Source organism: Cottoperca gobio, unplaced genomic scaffold, assembly GCF_900634415.1.
Source record: "Cottoperca gobio unplaced genomic scaffold, fCotGob3.1 fCotGob3_64arrow_ctg1, whole genome shotgun sequence".
NCBI classification, from domain to species: domain Eukaryota; kingdom Metazoa; phylum Chordata; class Actinopteri; order Perciformes; family Bovichtidae; genus Cottoperca; species Cottoperca gobio.
This window is the reverse complement of record NW_021167060.1, coordinates 422,185-440,258: the sequence shown is the minus strand read 5'-3', so window position 1 is coordinate 440,258 and position 18,074 is coordinate 422,185. Positions and strand designations below refer to the sequence as shown.

The 18,074-nt window shown below is 34.0% G+C and overlaps 1 protein-coding gene across 1 annotated transcript in view; it reads right to left on the bottom strand.

Annotated features, from left to right (window-relative positions):
* Positions 1 to 17,865, bottom strand: part of LOC115006180 (zinc finger protein GLIS2-like) — a 75,459-nt gene extending 57,594 nt beyond the window's left edge. The window contains exon 1 of the mRNA XM_029428273.1: positions 17,531 to 17,865. The gene's annotated coding sequence lies outside the window, so the exon portion shown is untranslated. The remainder of the gene's footprint in view (positions 1 to 17,530) is intronic.
* Between the last annotated feature and the right edge of the window lie 209 nt (positions 17,866 to 18,074).

Genomic DNA, 18,074 nt, shown 5'->3' with positions numbered 1-18,074 from the left:
ATTTGCAGATGTTGGCACGGCTGCATGTGAGCATCTAGCATGTGAAACTCGGAGGAGGACGGAGGGGGAGGAGGGGGGTGAATAAGACATTCCTCAGATGGAGGGGGGGGTGCAGGGAGCCAGTGGTTAGTTAGTGGTTAGAAACTAAGAGGAGAAAAATGGTCTGGTCCAGGGCCGGGCCCAGAGACCAGACCACAATCAGCCGACGAGCCAGAGAGAGGAGAGTTGTTTAACAGGAGAAACAACGAGGCAGCACCTCCTCCTGACCTCCACCTACACCAGGCTGCTCACTCCTGCCTCCACAGGGGGGAGAAACTGGGGAGTGGTGCTTTTATAACTGCGCTGAACCCGCTGAACCCATCAAGCAAAGTAAAGTATGGAGACGAGAGAGGGAGGAGGCTACATGGGGGGCTACAGAGGGGCTCAGATGGAGGAGAATGAAGAGGAGGAGGAGCAGGAGGAAGAGAAAGAGGAGGAAGAGGATGTGGTACAAGGAGGTGGAGGTACGAGGAGGAGGAAGAGAAGGTATGAGGTATAGGAGGACATGGCAGATCTCCCTCTACTCCGTGTTGAAGTATTTGCACCATCAGTTTGGGTTTTTCCTTCCTTCACTTATTATTGAAGTTTCATTTCATTGTCATTGACCTCTGAGTCCCAACTCCTAAACTTTGAGAGTCCTAAACTTTGAGCGTTCTAAACTTTGAGAGTTCGAAACTTTGAGAGTCCTAAACTTTGAGAGTCTTAAACTTTGAGCGTCCTAAACTTTGAGAGTTCTAAACTTTGAGAGTCCTAAACTTTGAGAGTCTTAAACTTTGAGAGTCCTAAACTTTGAGAGTCCTAAACTTTGAGAGTTCCAAACTTTGAGAGGTCTAAACTCTGAGAGTCTTAAACTTTGAGAGTTCTAAACTTTGAGAGTTCTAAACATTGAGAGTTCGAAACTTTGAGAGTCTTAAACTTTGAGAATTCAAAACTTTGAGAGTTTGAAACTTTGAGAGTCTTAAACTTTGAGAGTTCTAAACTTTGAGTCCTAAACTTTGAGTCCTAAACTTTGAGAGTTCTAAACTTTGAGTCCTAAACTTTGAGAGTCCTAAACTTTGAGAGTTCCAAACTTTGAGAGTTCTAAACTTTGAGAAAACTAAACTTTGAGAGTCCTAAACTTTGAGAGTCTTAAACTTTGAGAGTCCTAAACTTTGAGAGTCCTAAACTTTGAGAGTCCTAAACTTTGAGAGTTCCAAACTGTGAGAGTTCTAAACTCTGAGAGTCTTAAACTTTGAGAGTTCTAAACTTTGAGAGTTCGAAACATTGAGAGTTCGAAACTTTGAGAGTCTTAAACTTTGAGAGTTCAAAACTTTGAGAGTTTGAAACTTTGAGAGTCTTAAACTTTGAGAGTCTTAAACTCTGAGAGTTCTAAACATTGAGTCCTAAACTTTGAGTCCTAAACTTTGAGAGTTCTAAACTTTGAGTCCTAAACTTTGAGAGTCCTAAACTTTGAGAGTTCCAAACTTTGAGAGTTCTAAACTTTGAGAGTCCTAAACTTTGAGAGTCCTAAACTTTGAGAGTCTTAAACTTTGAGAGTCCTAAACTTTGAGAGTCCTAAACTTTGAGAGTTCCAAACTTTCAGAGTTCTAAATTCTGAGTCTTAAACTTTGAGAGTTTTAAACTTTGAGAGTTCTAAACATTGAGAGATCGAAACTTTGAGAGTCTTAAACTTTGAGAGTTCAAAACTTTGAGAGTTTGAAACTTTGAGAGTCTTAAACTTTGAGAGTCTTAAACTTTGAGAATTCTAAACTTTGAGTCCTAAACGTTGAGAGTTCTAAACTTTGAGTCCTAAACTTTGAGAGTCCTAAACTTTGAGAGTTCCAAACTTTGAGAGTTCTAAACTTTGAGAAAACTAAACTTTGAGAGTCCTAAACTTTAAGAGTCCTAAACTTTGAGAGTCCTTAACTTTGAGTCTTAAACTTTGAGAGTTCTAAACTCTGAGAGTCTTAAACTTTGAGAGTTCTAAACTTTGAGAGTTCTAAACTTTGAGAATCTTAAACTTTGAGAGTCCTAAACTTTAAGAGTACTAAACTTTAAGAGTTTGAAACTTTGAGAGTTCTAAACTTTAAGAGTTCTAAACTTTGAGAGTTCTAAACTTTGAGAGTCTTAAACTTTGAGAGTCCTAAACTTTGAGAGTTCCAAACTTTGAGAGTTCTAAATTCTGAGAGTCTTAAACTTTAAGAGTTTTAAACTTTGAGAGATCTAAACATTGAGAGTTCGAAACTTTAAGAGTCTTAAACTTTGAGAGTTCTGAACTTTAAGAGTCTTAAACTTTGAGAGTCCTAAACTTTGAGAGTTCCAAACTTTGAGAGTTCTAAATTCTGAGAGTCTTAAACTTTGAGAGTTTTAAACTTTGAGAGATCTAAACATTGAGAGTTCGAAACTTTAAGAGTCTTAAACTTTGAGAGTTCTGAACTTTAAGAGTCTTAAACTTTGAGAGTTGTAAACTTTGAGAGTTCTAAACTTTGAGAGTCTTACACTTTGAGAGTTCAAAACTTTGAGAGTTTGAAACTTTGAGAGTCTTAAACTTTGAGAGTCTTAAACTTTGAGAGTTCTAAACATTGAGTCCTAAACTTTGAGTCCTAAACTTTGAGAGTTCTAAACTTTGAGTCCTAAACTTTGAGAGTCCTAAACTTTGAGAGTTCCAAACTTTGAGAGTTCTAAACTTTGAGAGTCCTAAACTTTGAGAGTCCTAAACTTTGAGAGTCTTAAACTTTGAGAGTCCTAAACTTTGAGAGTCCTAAACTTTGAGAGTTCCAAACTTTCAGAGTTCTAAATTCTGAGAGTCTTAAACTTTGAGAGTTTTAAACTTTAAGAGTTCTAAACATTGAGAGATCGAAACTTTGAGAGTCTTAAACTTTGAGAGTTCAAAACTTTGAGAGTTTGAAACTTTGAGAGTCTTAAACTTTGAGAGTCTTAAACTTTGAGAATTCTAAACTTTGAGTCCTAAACGTTGAGAGTTCTAAACTTTGAGTCCTAAACTTTGAGAATCCTAAACTTTGAGAGTTCCAAACTTTGAGAGTTCTAAACTTTGAGAAAACTAAACTTTGAGAGTCCTAAACTTTAAGAGTCCTAAACTTTGAGAGTCCTTAACTTTGAGTCTTAAACTTTGAGAGTTCTAAACTCTGAGAGTCTTAAACTTTGAGAGTTCTAAACTTTGAGAGTTCTAAACTTTGAGAGTCTTAAACTTTGAGAGTCCTAAACTTTGAGAGTTCCAAACTTTGAGAGTTCTAAATTCTGAGAGTCTTAAACTTTGAGAGTTTTAAACTTTGAGAGATCTAAACATTGAGAGTTCGAAACTTTAAGAGTCTTAAACTTTGAGAGTTCTGAACTTTAAGAGTCTTAAACTTTGAGAGTTGTAAACTTTGAGAGTTCTAAACTTTGAGAGTCTTACACTTTGAGAGTCCTTAACTTTGAGTCTTAAACTTTGAGAGTTCCAAACTTTGAGAGTTCAAAACTTTGAGAGTTTGAAACTTTGAGAGTCTTAAACTTTGAGAGTCTTAAACTTTGAGAATTCTAAACTTTGAGAGTCCTAAACTTTGAGAGTTGTAAACTTTGAGAGTCCTAAACTTTGAGAGTTTTAAACTTTGAGAGTCTTAAACTTTGAGAGTCCTAAACTTTGAGAGTTCCAAACTTTGAGAGTTCTAAATTCTGAGAGTCTTAAACTTTGAGAGTTTTAAACTTTGAGAGATCTAAACATTGAGAGTTCGAAACTTTGAGAGTCTTAAACTTTGAGAGTTCAAAACATTGAGAGTTTGAAACTTTGAGAGTCTTAAACTTTGAGAGTCTTAAACTTTGAGAATTCTAAACTTTGAGTCCTAAACGTTGAGAGTTCTAAACTTTGAGTCCTAAACTTTGAGAGTCCTAAACTTTGAGAGTTCCAAACTTTGAGAGTTCTAAACTTTGAGAAAACTAAACTTTGAGAGTCCTAAACTTTAAGAGTCCTAAACTTTGAGAGTCCTTAACTTTGAGTCTTAAACTTTGAGAGTTCTAAACTCTGAGAGTCTTAAACTTTGAGAGTTCTAAACATTGAGAGTTCTAAACTTTGAGAATCCTAAACTTTGAGAGTCCTAAACTTTGAGAGTCTTAAACTTTGAGAGTTCTAAACTTTGAGAGTTCTTAACTTTGAGAGTTCTAAACTTTGAGAGTCTTACACTTTGAGAGTCCTTAACTTTAAGAGTATTAAACTTTAAGAGTTTGAAACTTTTAGAGTCTTAAACTTTAAGAGTCTTAAACTTTGAGAGTTCTAAACTTTGAAAGATCTAAACTTTGAGTCTTAAACTTTGAGAGTTCTAAACTTTGAGAATCTTAAACTTTGAGAGTTCTAAACTTTGAGAATCTTAAACTTTGAGAGTTCAAAACTTTGAGAGTTCTAAACTTTGAGAGTCTTAAACTTTGAGAGTTCAAAACTTTGAGAGTTCTAACATTGAGAGTCTTAAACTTTGAAAGTTCTATATTTTGAGAGTTCTAAACTTTTAGAGTCTTAAACTTTGAGAGTACTAAACATTGAGAGTTCTAAACTTTGAGAGTTCTAAACTTTGAGAGTTCTAAACTTTGAGAATCTTAAACTTTGTGAGTTCTAAACTTTGAGAATCTTAAACTTTGAGAGTCCTAAACTTTGAGAGTCCTAAACTTTGAGAGTCCTAAACTTTGAGAGTCTTAAACTTTGAGAGTCCTAAACTTTGAGAGTTCTAAACTTTGAGAGTTCTAAACTTTGAGAATCTTAAACTTTGAGAGTCCTAAACTTTGAGAGTCCTAAACTTTAAGAGTCCTAAACTTTGAGAAGTCCTAAACTTTGAGAGTCTTATACTTTGAGAGTTCTAAACTTTGAGTCTTAAACTTTAAGAGTTCTAAACTTTGAGAGTTCTAAACTTTGAGAGTCCTAAACTTTAAGAGTCCTAAACTTTGAGAGTCCTAAACTTTGAGAGTCTTAAACTCTGAGAGTTCTAAACTTTGAGAGTCTTAAACTTTGAGAGTTCTAAACTTTGAGAGTTCTAAACTTTGAGAATCATAAACTTTGAGAGTCCTAAACTTTAAGAGTTCTAAACTTTGAGAGTCCTAAACTTTGAGAGTTCTAAACTTTGAGAGTTCTAAACCTTGAGAGTCTTAAACTTTGAGAGTCTTAAACTTTGAAAGTCCTAAACTTTGAGAGATCTAAACTTTGAGAGTTCTAAACTTTGAGAGTCTTAAACTTTGAGAGTCTTACATTTTGAGAGTCCTAAACTTTGAGAGTTCTAAACTTTGAGAGTTCTAAACTTTGAGAGTCTTAAGCTTTGAGAGTCTTAAACTTTGAGAGTCTTAAACTTTGAGAGTCCTAAACTTTGAGAGTTCCAAACTTTGAGAGTTCTAAATTCTGAGAGTCTTAAACTTTGAGAGTTTTAAACTTTGAGAGATCTAAACATTGAGAGTTCGAAACTTTAAGAGTCTTAAACTTTGAGAGTTCTGAACTTTAAGAGTCTTAAACTTTGAGAGTTGTAAACTTTGAGAGTTCTAAACTTTGAGAGTCTTACACTTTGAGAGTCCTTAACTTTGAGTCTTAAACTTTGAGAGTTCCAAACTTTGAGAGTTCAAAACTTTGAGAGTTTGAAACTTTGAGAGTCTTAAACTTTGAGAGTCTTAAACTTTGAGAATTCTAAACTTTGAGAGTCCTAAACTTTGAGAGTTGTAAACTTTGAGAGTCCTAAACTTTGAGAGTTTTAAACTTTGAGAGTCTTAAACTTTGAGAGTCCTAAACTTTGAGAGTTCCAAACTTTGAGAGTTCTAAATTCTGAGAGTCTTAAACTTTGAGAGTTTTAAACTTTGAGAGATCTAAACATTGAGAGTTTGAAACTTTGAGAGTCTTAAACTTTGAGAGTTCAAAACATTGAGAGTTTGAAACTTTGAGAGTCTTAAACTTTGAGAGTCTTAAACTTTGAGAATTCTAAACTTTGAGTCCTAAACGTTGAGAGTTCTAAACTTTGAGTCCTAAACTTTGAGAGTCCTAAACTTTGAGAGTTCCAAACTTTGAGAGTTCTAAACTTTGAGAAAACTAAACTTTGAGAGTCCTAAACTTTAAGAGTCCTAAACTTTGAGAGTCCTTAACTTTGAGTCTTAAACTTTGAGAGTTCTAAACTCTGAGAGTCTTAAACTTTGAGAGTTCTAAACATTGAGAGTTCTAAACTTTGAGAATCCTAAACTTTGAGAGTCCTAAACTTTGAGAGTCTTAAACTTTGAGAGTTCTAAACTTTGAGAGTTCTTAACTTTGAGAGTTCTAAACTTTGAGAGTCTTACACTTTGAGAGTCCTTAACTTTAAGAGTATTAAACTTTAAGAGTTTGAAACTTTTAGAGTCTTAAACTTTAAGAGTCTTAAACTTTGAGAGTTCTAAACTTTGAAAGTTCTAAACTTTGAGTCTTAAACTTTGAGAGTTCTAAACTTTGAGAATCTTAAACTTTGAGAGTTCTAAACTTTGAGAATCTTAAACTTTGAGAGTTCAAAACTTTGAGAGTTCTAAACTTTGAGAGTCTTAAACTTTGAGAGTTCAAAACTTTGAGAGTTCTAAACATTGAGAGTCTTAAACTTTGAAAGTTCTATATTTTGAGAGTTCTAAACTTTTAGAGTCTTAAACTTTGAGAGTACTAAACATTGAGAGTTCTAAACTTTGAGAGTTCTAAACTTTGAGAGTTCTAAACTTTGAGAATCTTAAACTTTGTGAGTTCTAAACTTTGAGAATCTTAAACTTTGAGAGTCCTAAACTTTGAGAGTCCTAAACTTTGAGAGTCCTAAACTTTGAGAGTCTTAAACTTTGAGAGTCCTAAACTTTGAGAGTTCTAAACTTTGAGAGTTCTTAACTTTGAGAATCTTAAACTTTGAGAGTCCTAAACTTTGAGAGTCCTAAACTTTAAGAGTCCTAAACTTTGAAAGTCCTAAACTTTGAGAGTCTTATACTTTGAGAGTTCTAAACTTTGAGTCTTAAACTTTAAGAGTTCTAAACTTTGAGAGTTCTAAACTTTGAGAGTCCTAAACTTTAAGAGTCCTAAACTTTGAGAGTCCTAAACTTTGAGAGTCTTAAACTCTGAGAGTTCTAAACTTTGAGAGTCTTAAACTTTGAGAGTTCTAAACTTTGAGAGTTCTAAACTTTGAGAATCATAAACTTTGAGAGTCCTAAACTTTAAGAGTTCTAAACTTTGAGAGTCCTAAACTTTGAGAGTTCTAAACTTTGAGAGTTCTAAACCTTGAGAGTCTTAAACTTTGAGAGTCTTAAACTTTGAAAGTCCTAAACTTTGAGAGATCTAAACTTTGAGAGTTCTAAACTTTGAGAGTCTTAAACTTTGAGAGTCTTACATTTTGAGAGTCCTAAACTTTGAGAGTTCTAAACTTTGAGAGTTCTAAACTTTGAGAGTCTTAAGCTTTGAGAGTCTTAAACTTTGAGAGTCTTAAACTTTGAGAGTTCTAAACTTTGAGAGTTCTAAACTTTGAGAGTTCTAAACTTTGAGAGTCTTAAACTTTGAGAGTCCTAAACTTTGAGAGTTCTAAACTTTGAGAGTCTTAAACATTGAGAGTCCTAAACTTTGAGAGTTCTAAACATTGAGAGTCCTAAACTTTGAGAGTCCTAAACTTTGAGAGTTCTAAACTTTGAGAGTTCTAAACTTTGAGAATCCTAAACTTTGAGAGTCCTAAACTTTGAGAGTCTTAAACTTTGAGAGTTCTAAACTTTGAGAGTTCTTAACTTTGAGAGTTCTAAACTTTGAGAGTCTTACACTTTGAGAGTCCTTAACTTTAAGAGTCTTAAACTTTAAGAGTTTGAAACTTTTAGAGTCTTAAACTTTAAGAGTCTTAAACTTTGAGAGTTCTAAACTTTGGAAGTTCTAAACTTTGAGTCTTAAACTTTGAGAGTTCTAAACTTTGAGAATCTTAAACTTTGAGAGTTCTAAACTTTGAGAATCTTAAACTTTGAGAGTTCAAAACTTTGAGAGTTCTAAACTTTGAGAGTCTTAAACTTTGAGAGTTCAAAACTTTGAGAGTTCTAAACATTGAGAGTCTTTAACTTTGAAAGTTCTATATTTTGAGAGTTCTAAACTTTTAGAGTCTTAAACTTTGAGAGTACTAAACATTGAGAGTCTTAAACTTTGAGAGTCCTAAACTTTGAGAGTTCTAAACTTTGAGAGTTCTAAACTTTGAGAGTTCTAAACTTTGAGAGTTCTAAACTTTGAGAGTCCTAAACTTTGAGAGTCTTAAACTTTGAGAGTTCTAAACTTTGAGAGTTCTAAACTTTGAGAGTTCTAAACATTGAGAGTCTTAAACTTTGAAAGTTCTATATTTTGAGAGTTCTAAACTTTTAGAGTCTTAAACTTTGAGAGTACTAAACATTGAGAGTTCTAAACTTTGAGAGTTCTAAACTTTGAGAGTTCTAAACTTTGAGAATCTTAAACTTTGAGAGTTCTAAACTTTGAGAATCTTAAACTTTGAGAGTCCTAAACTTTGAGAGTCCTAAACTTTGAGAGTCCTAAACTTTGAGAGTCTTACATTTTGAGAGTCCTAAACTTTGAGAGTTCTAAACTTTGAGAGTTCTAAACTTTGAGAGTCTTAAGCTTTGAGAGTCTTAAACTTTGAGAGTCTTAAACTTTGAGAGTCTTAAGCTTTGAGAGTCTTAAACTTTGAGAGTCTTAAACTTTGAGAGTTCTTAACTTTGAGAGTTCTAAACTTTGAGAGTTCTAAACTTTGAGAGTTCTAAACTTTGAGAGTCTTAAACTTTGAGAGTCCTAAACTTTGAGAGTTCTAAACTTTGAGAGTCTTAAACATTGAGAGTCCTAAACTTTGAGAGTTCTATACATTGAGAGTCCTAAACTTTGAGAGTCCTAAACTTTGAGAGTTCTAAACTTTGAGAGTTCTAAACTTTGAGAATCCTAAACTTTGAGAGTCCTAAACTTTGAAAGTCTTAAACTTTGAGAGTTCTAAACTTTGAGAGTTCTTAACTTTGAGAGTTCTAAACTTTGAGAGTCTTACACTTTGAGAGTCCTTAACTTTAAGAGTCTTAAACTTTAAGAGTTTGAAACTTTTAGAGTCTTAAACTTTAAGAGTCTTAAACTTTGAGAGTTCTAAACTTTGAAAGTTCTAAACTTTGAGTCTTAAACTTTGAGAGTTCTAAACTTTGAGAATCTTAAACCTTGAGAGTTCAAAACTTTGAGAGTTCTAAACTTTGAGAGTCTTAAACTTTGAGAGTTCAAAACTTTGAGAGTTCTAAACATTGAGAGTCTTAAACTTTGAAAGTTCTATATTTTGAGAGTTCTAAACTTTTAGAGTCTTAAACTTTGAGAGTACTAAACATTGAGAGTCTTACACTTTGAGAGTCCTAAACTTTGAGAGTTGAGAGTCCTAAACTTTGAGAGTCTTAAACTTTGAGAGTCTTAAACTTTGAGAGTCTTAAACTTTGAGAGTTTTAAACTTTGAGAGTTCTAAACTTTGAGAGTTCTAAACTTTGAGAGTCCTAAACTTTGAGAGTCTTAAACTTTGAGAGTTCTAAACTTTGAGAGTTCTAAACTTTGAGAGTTCTAAACTTTGAGAGTTCTAAACTTTGAGAGTCCTAAACTTTGAGAGTCTTAAACTTTGAGAGTCTTAAACTTTGAGAGTCTTAAACTTTGAGAGTTCTAAACTTTCAGAGTCTTAAACTTTGAGAGTCCTAAACTTTAAGAGTCTTAAAATTTGAGATTCATAAACTTTGAGAGTTCTAAACTTTAAGAGTTCTAAACTTTGAGAGTTCTAAACTTTGAGAGTTCTAAACTTTAAAAGTTCTAAACTTTAAGAGTTCTAAACTTTGAGAGTTCTAAACTTTAAGAGTCTTAAAATTTGAGATTCATAAACTTTGAGAGTCCTTAACTTTAAGAGTCTTAAACTTTAAGAGTCTTAAACTTTGAGAGTTCTTAACTTTGAAAGTTCTAAACTTTGAGTCTTAAACTTTGAGAGTTCTAAACTTTGAGAATCTTAAACTTTGAGAGTTCTAAACTTTGAGAATCTTAAACTTTGAGAGTTCAAAACTTTGAGAGTTCTAAACTTTGAGAGTCTTAAACTTCGAGAGTCTTATACTTTGAGAGTTCTAAACTTTGAGAGTTCTAAACTTTGAGAGTTCTAAACTTTGAGAGTCCTAAACTTTGAGAGTTCTAAACGTTGAGTCTTAAACTTTGAGAGTTCTAAACTTTGAGAGTTCTAAACTTTGAGAATCCTAAACTTTGAGAGTCCTAAACTTTAAGAGTCCTAAACTTTGAGAGTCCTAAACTTTAAGATTTCTAAACTTTGAGAGTCCTAAACTTTGAGAGTCTTATACTTTGAGAGTTCTAAACTTTGAGAGTTCTAAATTTTGAGAGTTCTAAACTTTGAGAATCCTAAACTTTGAGAGTCCTAAAATGTAAGAGTCCTAAACTTTGAGAGTCCTAAACTTTGAGAGTCTTAAACTTTGAGAGTTCTAAACTTTGAGAGTTCTTAACTTTGAGAGTTCTAAACTTTGAGAGTCTTACACTTTGAGAGTCTTTCACTTTGAGTCTTATACTTTGAGAGTTCGAAACTTTAAGAGTACTAAACTTTAAGAGTTTGAAACTTTTAGAGTCTTAAACTTTAAGAGTCTTAAACTTTGAGAGTCCTAAACTTTGAGAGTTCTAAACTTTGAGAGTTCTAAACTTTGAGAGTTCTAAACTTTGAGAGTCTTAAACTTTGAGAGTCTTAAACTTTGAAAGTCCTAAACTTTGAGAGTTCTAAACTTTGAGAGTTCTAAACTTTGAGAGTTCTAAACTTTGAGAGTTCTAAACTTTGAGAGTTCTAAACTTTGAAAGTTCTAAACTTTGAGAATTCTAAACTTTGAAAGTTCTAAACTTTGAGAATTCTAAACTTTGAGAGTTCTAAACTTTGAGAATCTTAAACTTTGAGAGTCCTAAACTTTGAGAGTCCTAAACTTTGAGAGTCCTAAACTTTAAGAGTCCTAAACTTTGAGAGTCCTAAACTTTGAGAGTCTTATACTTTGAGAGTTCTAAACTTTGAGTCTTAAACTTTAAGAGTTCTAAACTTTGAGAGTTCTAAACTTTGAGAGTCCTAAACTTTAAGAGTCCTAAACTTTGAGAATCCTAAACTTTGAGAGTCTTAAACTTTGAGAGTTCTAAACTTTGAGAGTCTTAAACTTTGAGAGTTCTAAACTTTGAGAGTTCCAAACTTTGAGAATCATAAACTTTGAGAGTCCTAAACTTTAAGAGTTCTAAACTTTGAGAGTCCTAAACTTTGAGAGTTCTAAACTTTGAGAGTTCTAAACTTTGAGAGTCTTAAACTTTGAGAGTCTTAAACTTTGAAAGTCCTAAACTTTGAGAGTTCTAAACTTTGAGAGTCTTACACTTTGAGAGTCCTTAACTTTAAGAGTCTTAAACTTTAAGAGTTTGAAACTTTTAGAGTCTTAAACTTTAAGAGTCTTAAACTTTGAGAGTTCTAAACTTTGAAAGTTCTAAACTTTGAGTCTTAAACTTTGAGAGTTCTAAACTTTGAGAATCTTAAACTTTGAGAGTTCTAAACTTTAAGAATCTTAAACTTTGAGAGTTCAAAACTTTGAGAGTTCTAAACTTTGAGAGTCTTAAACTTTGAGAGTTCAAAACTTTGAGAGTTCTAAACATTGAGAGTCTTAAACTTTGAAAGTTCTATATTTTGAGAGTTCTAAACTTTTAGAGTCTTAAACTTTGAGAGTACTAAACATTGAGAGTCTTAAACTTTGAGAGTCCTAAACTTTGAGAGTTCTAAACTTTGAGAGTTCTAAACTTTGAGAGTTCTAAACTTTGAGAGTCCTAAACTTTGAGAGTCTTAAACTTTGAGAGTCTTAAACTTTGAGAGTCTTAAACTTTGAGAGTTCTAAACTTTGAGAGTTCTAAACTTTGAGAGTTCTAAACTTTGAGAGTCCTAAACTTTGAGAGTCTTAAACTTTGAGAGTTCTAAACTTTGAGAGTTCTAAACTTTGAGAGTCCTAAACTTTGAGAGTCTTAAACTTTGAGAGTTCTAAACTTTGAGAGTCCTAAACTTTGAGAGTCTTAAACTTTGAGAGTTCTAAACTTTGAGAGTTCTAAACTTTGAGAGTCCTAAACTTTGAGAGTCTTAAACTTTGAGAGTCTTAAACTTTGAGAGTCTTAAACTTTGAGAGTTCTAAACTTTCAGAGTCTTAAACTTTCAGAGTCCTAAACTTTAAGAGTCCTAAACTTTCAGAGTTCTAAACTTTCAGAGTCCTAAACTTTCAGAGTCCTAAACTTTCAGAGTTCTAAACTTTAAGAGTCCTAAACTTTGAGAGTCCTAAACTTTGAGAGTCTTAAACTTTGAGAGTTCTAAACTTTGAGAGTCTTAAACTTTGAGAGTTCTAAACTTTGAGAGTTCTAAACTTTGAGAGTTCTAAACTTTGAGAGTCTTAAACTTTGAGAGTCTTAAACTTTGAAAGTCCTAAACTTTGAGAGTTCTAAACTTTGAGAGTTCTAAACTTTGAAAGTTCTAAACTTTGAGAATTCTAAACTTTGAGAGTTCTAAACTTTGAGAGTTCTAAACTTTGAGAATCTTAAACTTTGAGAGTTCTAAACTTTGAGAATCTTAAACTTTGAGAGTCCTAAACTTTGAGAGTCCTAAACTTTGAGAGTCCTAAACTTTGAGAGTCTTATACTTTGAGAGTTCTAAACTTTGAGTCTTAAACTTTAAGAGTTCTAAACTTTGAGAGTTCTAAACTTTGAGAGTCCTAAACTTTAAGAGTCCTAAACTTTGAGAGTCCTAAACTTTGAGAGTCTTAAACTTTGAGAGTTCTAAACTTTGAGAGTCTTAAACTTTGAGAGTTCTAAACTTTGAGAGTTCTAAACTTTGAGAATCATAAACTTTGAGAGTCCTAAACTTTAAGAGTTCTAAACTTTGAGAGTCCTAAACTTTGAGAGTTCTAAACTTTGAGAGTTCTAAACTTTGAGAGTCTTAAACTTTGAGAGTCTTAAACTTTGAAAGTCCTAAACTTTGAGAGTTCTAAACTTTGAGAGTCTTACACTTTGAGAGTCCTTAACTTTAAGAGTCTTAAACTTTAAGAGTTTGAAACTTTTAGAGTCTTAAACTTTAAGAGTCTTAAACTTTGAGAGTTCTAAACTTTGAAATTTCTAAACTTTGAGTCTTAAACTTTGAGAGTTCTAAACTTTGAGAATCTTAAACTTTGAGAGTTCTAAACTTTGAGAATCTTAAACTTTGAGAGTTCAAAACTTTGAGAGTTCTAAACTTTGAGAGTCTTAAACTTTGAGAGTTCAAAACTTTGAGAGTTCTAAACATTGAGAGTCTTAAACTTTGAAAGTTCTATATTTTGAGAGTTCTAAACTTTTAGAGTCTTAAACTTTGAGAGTACTAAACATTGAGAGTCTTAAACTTTGAGAGTCCTAAACTTTGAGAGTTCTAAACTTTGAGAGTTCTAAACTTTGAGAGTTCTAAACTTTGAGAGTCCTAAACTTTGAGAGTCTTAAACTTTGAGAGTCTTAAACTTTGAGAGTTCTAAACTTTGAGAGTTCTAAACTTTGAGAGTTCTAAACTTTGAGAGTCCTAAACTTTGAGAGTCTTAAACTTTGAGAGTTCTAAACTTTGAGAGTTCTAAACTTTGAGAGTTCTAAACTTTGAGAGTCCTAAACTTTGAGAGTCTTAAACTTTGAGTCTTAAACTTTGAGAGTCTTAAACTTTGAGAGTTCTAAACTTTCAGAGTCTTAAACTTTCAGAGTCCTAAACTTTAAGAGTCTTAAAATTTGAGATTCATAAACTTTGAGAGTTCTAAACTTTAAGAGTCCTAAACTTTGAGAGTCCTAAACTTTGAGAGTCTTAAACTTTGAGAGTTCTAAACTTTGAGAGTCTTAAACTTTGAGAGTTCTAAACTTTGAGAGTTCTAAACTTTGAGAATCATAAACTTTGAGAGTCCTAAACTTTAAGAGTTCAAAATTTTGAGAGTCCTAAACTTTGAGAGTTCTAAACTTTGAGAGTTCTAAACTTTGAGAGTCTTAAACTTTGAGAGTCTTAAACTTTGAAAGTCCTAAACTTTGAGAGTTCTAAACTTTGAGAGTCTTACACTTTGAGAGTCCTTAACTTTAAGAGTCTTAAACTTTAAGAGTTTGAAACTTTTAGAGTCTTAAACTTTAAGAGTCTTAAACTTTGAGAGTTCTAAACTTTGAAAGTTCTAAACTTTGAGTCTTAAACTTTGAGAGTTCTAAACTTTGAGAATCTTAAACTTTGAGAGTTCTAAACTTTGAGAATCTTAAACTTTGAGAGTTCAAAACTTTGAGAGTTCTAAACTTTGAGAGTCTTAAACTTTGAGAGTTCAAAACTTTGAGAGTTCTAAACATTGAGAGTCTTAAACTTTGAGAGTACTAAACATTGAGAGTCTTAAACTTTGAGAGTCCTAAACTTTGAGAGTTCTAAACTTTGAGAGTTCTAAACTTTGAGAGTTCTAAACTTTGAGAGTCCTAAACTTTGAGAGTCTTAAACTTTGAGAGTCTTAAACTTTGAGAGTCTTAAACTTTGAGAGTTCTAAACTTTGAGAGTTCTAAACTTTGAGAGTTCTAAACTTTGAGAGTCCTAAACTTTGAGAGTCTTAAACTTTGAGAGTTCTAAACTTTGAGAGTTCTAAACTTTGAGAGTTCTAAACTTTGAGAGTTCTAAACTTTGAGAGTCCTAAACTTTGAGAGTCTTAAACTTTGAGAGTCTTAAACTTTGAGAGTCTTAAACTTTGAGAGTTCTAAACTTTCAGAGTCTTAAACTTTCAGAGTCCTAAACTTTAAGAGTCTTAAAATTTGAGATTCATAAACTTTGAGAGTTCTAAACTTTAAGAGTTCTAAACTTTGAGAGTTCTAAACTTTGAGAGTTCTAAACTTTAAAAGTTCTAAACTTTAAGAGTTCTAAACTTTGAGAGTTCTAAACTTTAAGAGTCTTAAAATTTGAGATTCATAAACTTTGAGAGTTCTAAACTTTAAGAGTTCTAAACTTTGAGAGTTCTAAACTTTAAGAGTTCTAAACTTTGAGAGTTCTAAACTTTGAGAGTTCTAAACTTTAAAAGTTCTAAACTTTGAGTCTTAAACTTTGAGAGTTCTAAACTTTGAGAGTTCTAAACTTTAAGAGATCTAAACATTGTTGGATTTCTTCACTTCTTTCTTCACTTACTCCACTTTCTGATTTTCTTCCGTCTGTTTTCTAGATTTATTCTTTCATTCCTTCCGTCATTTTTTCTTTCATTCTAAATAGTCGAGATGACCGACAGCAAGGTGAGCCGGGGACATTGCATCTGGTTGGCGCCATAAACCCCTGAGGCCTTTCTTCATTCCTCCTTCTCTAACTTTCTTTATACTTTTTTTGCCTGCTTTGCTTTCTTTGGCGACTTCTCTTTACTCCCTTCGCCAAAAAATGTTCTCCTTAACATTCTTCTTTTTTTCTCCTTTTTTCGTTCCATGACTTTCTTCCTAGCTTCAGTTTCTACTCGCTCTCTTTATTCCATTATTTCTATCACTCTCTCTCCTTTCTTTGTACACACACACACACACACACACACACACACTCATATATGCCATATGTGTGAGCAACACTGCCACCCTGCAGCAGACAGTGTGGGTGGAAGTGGGCTGTCAGGCAGACGCACCCAACAACAACAGGAAAGCAGTTTGCGTCTGTCCAACCTTTAGAGAGCAGCCTGATGCAACGCGCCTGCAACCTGCACAGTGCTGCCGTCACACAAAACCCCCACATTCTCCAGAACTCTGCACCCTGACCACCATGATGCATCTCAGAAAGCTAAGGAAGGGGTTCGAGTGGAGCTGCTATGCCCAGAGGTCACTCCCTGCCCGGCCTCTCGGGACGCCATACAGTTTCAATTTAAGTGGAAGGAGGAAAATCAGTGCAGCTGGAGCGAGGAAGTGTTTGTAACGGGGGGGGGGGGGGGCATATCATCCTTTAGGGAGGATGAGGAGAGCAGTGATGTGCAGTCGTGTCGACCCAAACTGAGAGAGAAACAAGGGAGTGAAGGTCTGATCTCCACCCTGCTGAACTTGGGAGTTTGTACAGTGGGCTTATCGTGCTTTTACTAACAGTTAGTAGCTTAGTGGATCTCATACACTACAGTCCCGCTTTGGATCACTGAGAGCATACATAAAATAAAATATATAAACTGTCACGAACCGATCTGAAGACCTAAACAACCAAAGTGCAAAATGCCCCAATAAGGGCAGAACGAAGACACAGCAGCATCTGGTCTTGGGAGACATTTTAATTAAAGGTTAAAACGTCAGAATTAGTTTATTGTCAGTGTCTGACAATCTTTCTCACTTTCAAAAACCGACAATCTGACAAGCGTGCAGCACCATGAAAGCCTTTGTGTGCACCATCACCTCTCATGTCTCATGACTACAGACTAGTTTCTTTCAAGCATACTGAACCTTTAAAAAGAGTCACAACGATTAATCAGTTTGTGCACAAAATGCATCTTCAAATGTGTTGTGTGTTCTGATTATAGTCCAAGAACTCAAAGACAGTTTATAACTGATATCTTCGAGTTTACATATCAGATACGCCAAAGAAAAGCAGCTGATCCTAACGCTTTAGAAGCTGTAACCAGAAAATATGTTGTATTGTAGTTTGAATATTACTGAAACAATCTATGAATCATCAAATGTAAAGTTCTTTTGATTAAGAAATTAATGAATAGATGAATGATGAATGGAATAGACTCTCACACACATACTGGGCCAACAGCAATCAGAGGAGAAAAGTATAACCGGTGTAAAAGAAGAACAAGCGAGGGCCCAGGATGGACCCGTGAGGAACTCCACATCGGTGACGAGCTGGAGACGAGGAGGAGAAGGTAACGTTTGATAGTTTATAATCAAAACTAAGAGTGGAAATATATCTCTCCATCGTACCAACTTCACATAATGGTCACGAACAGATAAAGGAAACTTCACTAACTTAGTGGGTGTGGACGTAAACTCTTGTGTTACATTATACATATTATTACATATAATATATGTAATTTATATATATACATTATTCAGGGGGCCAGCATCTTTACTAACGATCTAAGACGTGACATGATCATGCTGGTAATTATATCAATTTAATATTGAGTGTTATTTAAAATTCCAAGGGATTATTCTCCACCTTTAGTTCTGGATTTAACTCCCCCCCCCCCCCCCCCCATTAATTTCCTTAACGCCACATGAACAAAACCATGAAAAATAATCTTATTGTTGAAACTAATTATGGTTATTATGGTAGTTACATAACACTAAGAAATCCCTTTAAATAATCTTGAAAACTAGTTAGAACATCATTCTTATGAGGAATCAATTTTTATTTTATTAACAATTATTAATTATGTGGCAATAAAACAGTTGTTATATATAAATGATGTTGTGCTTCATATATCCGAGGCTTGTATGTAAAGATACACATATTTGATCATATCATGTAAAGGCAGATCATGACGAAGTGAATCTCTCTCAGGATGTACTCACAGTCTGTCGACGGGGATCTGCCTGAAGTCTGAAGATGCTTTTAAGACCAAAATCACCAAAAGAAATCAGGCGAGTTCGTCCAGTGTTCCCAGTATCTCCTTTCAAAATAAAGGTTTTCAAAGAGAATCCTCCCACAGGGGATCGTTCGAGGCGCCAACTCAGTTTTCAGATGTGCAACTGAAAACGTTGTCGGAGAATTTCTTCTCAAAAAGACACAAAGAGGAAATCACAGCCGAGAGACTGGGAACTGACGGAGGATTCAGGCTGAGCTGTGCAAGAAGGTGGAGAGTCTGCAGGAAGGCGCGTCGCCCTGTTGCGACGCTGGTCAACTGAGCTGCCAGCAGCGCGAGGAGGGAAAAGGCTTGGGGGGGTGGGGATAAAGATGCCAGAATAAAGATCCAACTTCCTCTGCCAGCTGTTGCCTCTCACGATATAGTCTGAACTGTGTGTGTGTGTGTGTGTGTGTGTATGTGTGTGTGTGTGTGTGTGTGTGGGCGTGTGTGTTTTGAACTGTGTGCGTGTATGTGTGTGTGTATGTGCGCGC